The sequence below is a fragment of the Leptonotus elevatus genome, chromosome 7 (genome assembly GCF_054856555.1).
Source record: "Leptonotus elevatus isolate MCC_2025b chromosome 7, RoL_Lele_1.0, whole genome shotgun sequence".
Taxonomy (NCBI): Eukaryota; Metazoa; Chordata; class Actinopteri; order Syngnathiformes; family Syngnathidae; genus Leptonotus; species Leptonotus elevatus.
This window is the reverse complement of record NC_141245.1, coordinates 3,871,966-3,877,987: the sequence shown is the minus strand read 5'-3', so window position 1 is coordinate 3,877,987 and position 6,022 is coordinate 3,871,966.

Sequence of the window (6,022 nt, the reverse complement as noted above, 5' to 3'; positions counted from 1 at the left end):
TCGCAAAAAAAAATATTCTTGTTAACTGGAAAAATAAACAAACTCTGAATATCGACCAATGGTCTAACCTCCTCATAAATCACAATTTAATGGAAAAAATATCTGCCTCAAATAAAAACCAAATGTCAAAATTTAAAGAAACATGGTCTACGAATATAGAATTTTTTAACCTAAACCTGGTTACTTAATTCTGCCTGTTAGCGAGAGCCACAGCAGCGTGATAACTTGCATTGATGTTTCTGTATTTGGCAATTTGTAACTAATGGTTGTGTTTTTATAGTCAGGAACCCGGCTGCTGCCAGCGGGATCGAGCGGATTCGCCTCTGATGGGCACCAGGGGTTGATATTCGGATTCACGGCATACCAGTGGGTTAATTCTGTGGGTGCTGTCCCCCCTGGCTGGGCGTGGGCGGGTCTGCCCCTCTGTTGGCTGCTGGGTGGCGGCTGCGTCTTGGCCGTTCCCTGGGTCTCTTGGGGGGTGCTGCGTTGCGGGGCTTTCCCTGGTGTCTGGGGCGGCGCCGTTCCGGCACGGTCCGTCGCTCTGGGCCCGGTGACGCGGTTCGGGGCCTGTGGGCCGCCGGGGTGCCCGGTGGTTCCCTCTCCCCTCCCCCTTCCTCCCCCTTGCTGCCTCTCCCTCCTCGCCTCTCCCCGCCCGTCCTCCGCCTCCCTGTCCCTTCTCCCTCGTCACCCTTCCTCCTCCTCTCCCCCTCTCTCTGCGGTTGGGGACCGCGGTATAGAGCAGTGCTGCGGCCCCCTGTCCGTGTCCCCCGCCCCCCCCCCCCCCTATCTATTTTTTTTTAATGCAGGAGGCGGGTGGATCGGAGCGTGGGAATATCATTTCCCTCGGCTCCGGTTCACCTGCTCCTAATTTTAATGCACCACACACACACACACACACACACACACACACACACACACACACACACACACACACACACACACACACACACACACACACACACACTTGTATATACACTGGGTGGGGTCACATTCACGGGTTAGGGGTAGAGTTCGCCAGTCTGCGAGCTGTCGGACTCAGTAACAGGGGTTAACTTTCACAAAGAACGCTGGGGTGACGACCAGGGCCTTCCCCCGCTGGGCCTGGGGTTCGGGGGTGTCGGCCGTCCTCCGGTGCCCCCATCTCCCTTTCTGCCCCCGGTGATCCGTCCCTCCACGCGGCGGGGGGTGGGGTGGGCGCGGCTGCCCTCTCCGCTCCGCTGTCCAGCACCTCTTCGGCGCCGGTGCCTGGGTGCGGGGGGTCCCCGGGGGCTGGGGGTCGTGGGTTGGGGGGCTGCCGGTTGGTCGGGGGGGGGGGGGGGTGCGGGGTGGGGGGGTCTGGGGGATTGGGGACCTGGGGGCGGCTGGGGCTGGGTTGATTGGGGACCTGGGGGCGGCTGGGGCTGGGTTGGGGTGGATGGCGGGGGTGGATGGGGGGCGGGGGGTGCGGGGGTTGGGGGCCGGTGGGGTGCCTGGCGGGCCTGCAGTGCCCCGTCCTGCTGCGTTGGGTCAGGGGCGCGGGCCGTGTTGGGGTTGGGGGCGCTCCTGCTCCTGGGTTTGCTCTCCGGCCGGTGGCCCTGGCGGGGCCCAGGGGTCGTCCTTTGGCGCTGCCGCGGCCTGGGGGGCCCTGAGGTGTTGCGCTTGCTCTGTCCTGGCAGGGGTCGACGGCTCCCCTCTTTGGTGGAGATTTTCATGCATGCCAGATCCACCACACCAGCATCTATCGAAACTCAGACACAATCTGCTTCCTCCTCAGGTCATTGAATCGGTGGAGGCTGGTGTCTGTGGATCTCACTCGGCTTCGTCTGTCCTTCCTTCCTTTCCTCAGTCTCTCTTCGGTCTCTTGAGGTCTCCCTGATTTTTTATTTTTTTTGGATTTGTTGGAATTTAGATGTTTCTTGGGTTGGGGAAGAAGTGTCTGGTCGGTGCTGGATTTCACCTTCCTTGGTTTTCTTTGGTCCCCTCGGGTCTCCTGACGGCGGTGTTTGGTTTAGGTGAACGGTATGGGATTTTTTCTAATAGGTTTTTGGTGAGCTAACAAATACCCGCCCGCACGCACGCACATACACATACTCACCCACATACAAAAAAAAAAATATATATATATATATATATATATATATATCAAAAATAAAAAAATAAAGAGCAATGATGATGACATTTCCGAATGAACAATACTGAGCTCTTTATAAGAAAGAAGAAAAAAAAAGAAAAGAAATGTAAAACGCCCATCACTCAGTGTCAGATTGGGTTGGTTTTCCTCGACCCAGCCGGTCACACAAGTTGTTTTGGCCAATGGATGACATCGGCATGCTGGCCTAACTCGAACAGAGGTTGCTGCAAACGATTTGGGGCCCCATTCAGGGCCTGGGACTTTCCCTATTTGTGACCTGCTTTGGGCAACACTTAAGAACCAGCTTAGCCTGTGCAGCAAGGGCACTGTCTGGATTAGCTCAATACTATGTTACTGACTTAAAAAGTCACTCCTGTAACGTGGCTGTTTCAGCCACAAAAGGCTACTTGCCAGTCTATCCTGTTTACTCAGCTAGGGAGGACTCCATTTTGGCCCTTTATTTTATGTGTTTGCAATCAATAAAACTTCCTCATAGGAGAACCCTTTTTTGGTTCCTGTTAGAACAGTTTATGAAGGTTTCACCTGGAACCCTTCCAAAGTGTTCCACCGAGAACATAATGGGTTATACCCAGAACCATCTGTGAAAGGTTCCACCCAGAACCCTGTTGGAGAGGTTCAACAACGAATCCTTTAAGGGTTTCATCTACATCTCACACAGGGAGTTCCACTGAGAACACTGTGATGTTTCAAGGGTTTCATCCAGAACCTTCACTGCAAGTTCCACAAAGAACCCTTTATATTGCATCTAGACCTAACACAGTGAGTTATACTGAGAACCCTTTTACGTTTCAAGGGTTTTTTCTAGAACCTGCACAGGGAGGTTTTTTTTTGTTTTTGTATAAGGGTGTTTATTTAGAACCACACTTCTACATGTCAAAATTATTGTTTGTTGTGTTCATCATTATTGTTGACACTGAGAAACATTAAAATGTTGTTTTTCTGATTTAAAAATCTTTGGACAATGATGGATAAGGACAACAGGCTGTCTAAGGAAATGTTATTATGTAGGTCCCGGAGGGTGGACAGAAGTGAACACAGGTCAAATGAAATCAGCAACGCACGCAAGCCATGCACACCAGGCTGTCCTCAGCAGGTGTGTTCATATCATCTCCAGCAATCGCGAAATAGAAAGGGAGGACAAAAAAAAGACAGTTAGTAGCACCAATACAAAGCATACATACTGCACCAGATGAAGCCATTTATAAAAAGTAAAGTAAAGCCATGAGAATGAAAGCAGTCAGAGTATGCATTTATTTATTTATTTATCATCACATCATAATGGTGACAGCAAAACAGACTGAATAAGCCTGTCTCCTATAACAAGAGCCCCCACTGGCACAAAATCAGGTGAAAGTGAGGGAAAGCCACAAGGTTTTCATATTAATTACTTTTAATAACGTTGAAATACTTTTCAATAAAAGTCAATTACTGCAAAAGGAGGTTCAATACTCACCCTAACCCACTTATTGAAGCCAGCGTCACACTTTTTCTTCTGTCCAATTTCTCTAACTCATGTCTACAAAAAAGAAACACATTTTAACATAAAAAAAAGTCTACCATTTTCTTTACCGCTTTTCCTCACAAGGGTCGCGGGGGGGGGGGGGGGCGCTGGAGCCTACCCCAGCTGGCTTCTGGCAGTAGGCGCGGTACACCCTGAACTGGTTGCCAGCCAATCGCAGGGCACGGTTTAACTGCAATCCAGCCTGTAATACATACACAGCCTGGTGATCACACCTGTTTTGAAGAGGGCTGAGTGTGTAATCGGTAGCAAAACCAGCATTCAACTCCCAAAAGGCAACCAACACTTCCAAGTCCCACACACTAAAATCCAGCTTTTCCCTGGGCAACATGAACACCCGCAAACATTTGCACCATCCCTACACCAGTGTGAGTGGCACTGGAGGCAATGTGTGTAAAATGTCTTGCCCAGGGACTCAACAACACAACTTGGAGAGAGTGGGAATTGAACAGCAGACCTTCTGATTAATGACAAACCACATCTACCTCCTGATCCACAGCCGCCACCCACAACCATGAAGAAATAGGTCACTTCCCCAATTTCCAAAAGTGAATAAATGGACCCGAGGTCCTCCCTTGAGGTTACTACGGCAGGGACAAAATTCATATACAGAGAGCATATTGTGTTGCGAACTTGCAACATTATATAATTTGTACTGTATTCTTAGGTTAAGTGTTATTCATCACAAAATTGGAAATTTTCACACACAAAAAAGTTATTCTGCAGACAAATGCCTCTTAACTCAGTCCCATAGTGCACTTATAGAAAAAAAAGTGGGGGTTGGTATTGTCACTCAGAAATTCTAAGTTAATTTTGCAATTAAGAGTTTTGAGTACATTTTACCAGCTTATTAAAAATAATAATAATAATAAAAGGCTACTCAAAAAGTGAGATACAAACCCACAACCTTCAGATTGGGGGACAGCAGCAGTGTACCACCTGAGCCATGCCCCTCATGTTGTGCTTTAGTATATTGCTGGTGCCAGTGGAATCATTGTACCTCCAATTACGATGGCCTTATTTTGGACACACCAGCAATGTAGTGCATGACCACACAAGATTGGCATAGCTCAGGTGGTACAGAGGTTTTCTCCAAAGCTGAAGGTCATGAGTTTGTTCCTCAGTGCTTGAGTAGCTTCTTCTTTTTTTTTTACTCTCCTTGTAAAATGTCCTTAGAATTTCAAAGTTAATACTGAAACATGGCTAAACATTTGAATATTTGATGGTAAAGATCTTCTAATACCCATGTCTTCAACAGCCCTTGAAGAACCCCTTCTTCCAAAAAGAGTTCTCTGTATTGAAATGGTTCTTACACGAACCCTTAGCCTCAAAAGAACCCTTGAAGAATTTATTAATTTTTTTCAAAAGGGGGCCATAGTTCTGGGTAGAAGCTCTGCCGTTCATGAAGAACCCTTTTGGAATCCTTACTTCTAATCATGCATAGTCTGATGTGTATACAGGCAAGATGGACGCAGGGTGAACAGGCTGAATATATTTTGTGTCACTTGGGCGATATGACCCACAATGAAGGTTCCACACATGAATTAGTATCAGAAAATTCAGGCCTGAATAAACGATTTCTAAATTATCTGGGGAAAAAATGTCTGAAAAACTATACAAAGATGACATTTGGGACATAGCACATAAGTACAAAGAATGATGCCTTTAATGCCGTAGTATCAAACAATAACCAATGTGCAAGTGATGTGCAGAGTCATCAAGCAATATAAAATGAATTATGAGTCAACTGTTCAGGGAGGCAATAGAAAAAGCTATTTGTACGTCTGGTAGTTTTAATGAGAGCTCGAAGAGGTGGTGACCAGGATGTGGAGGGTTGAAGACAATTTTCTTTGTGTTAGTTCTTGCAACATGCCAGTGGGTACGGTGATACCGTCAATCTTCTCCACAGTTGTTACTGCCTGCTGCAGGTGGATTTTGTCCTTTATTGTAGCAATACCAAACCAGCCTGCGATGGATGAACACAGGACTGATTCAATGACTGCTGCATAGAGCTGCCACAACAGCACCCATGGCAAGCGGGGCTTCAGTTCCTGAGAGACAATAAATCTGAGGAACTTGAAGGTTGACACAGAGCAGTTGGACAGCATGATGGGCAGCTGTGGCCAAGGATGTTTGCTTAAATAAACGCTCCACAGTCTTGAGGGTGTTCAACCGCAGGTTGTGTTGGCCACATCAAAGTATTTTTGTTGCATTTTCTGTCGATATACAGACTTGTCCTTGCTGATGATGAGGGCGATGACTGTGGTGTTGACTGCAAACTTCAGGAGTTTGACATATTCGAAAATATGCTCAATATTGCGACTGGAGCAAATAATAATAATAATAAAGAAGAAGAACGAAGAAGAAGATAT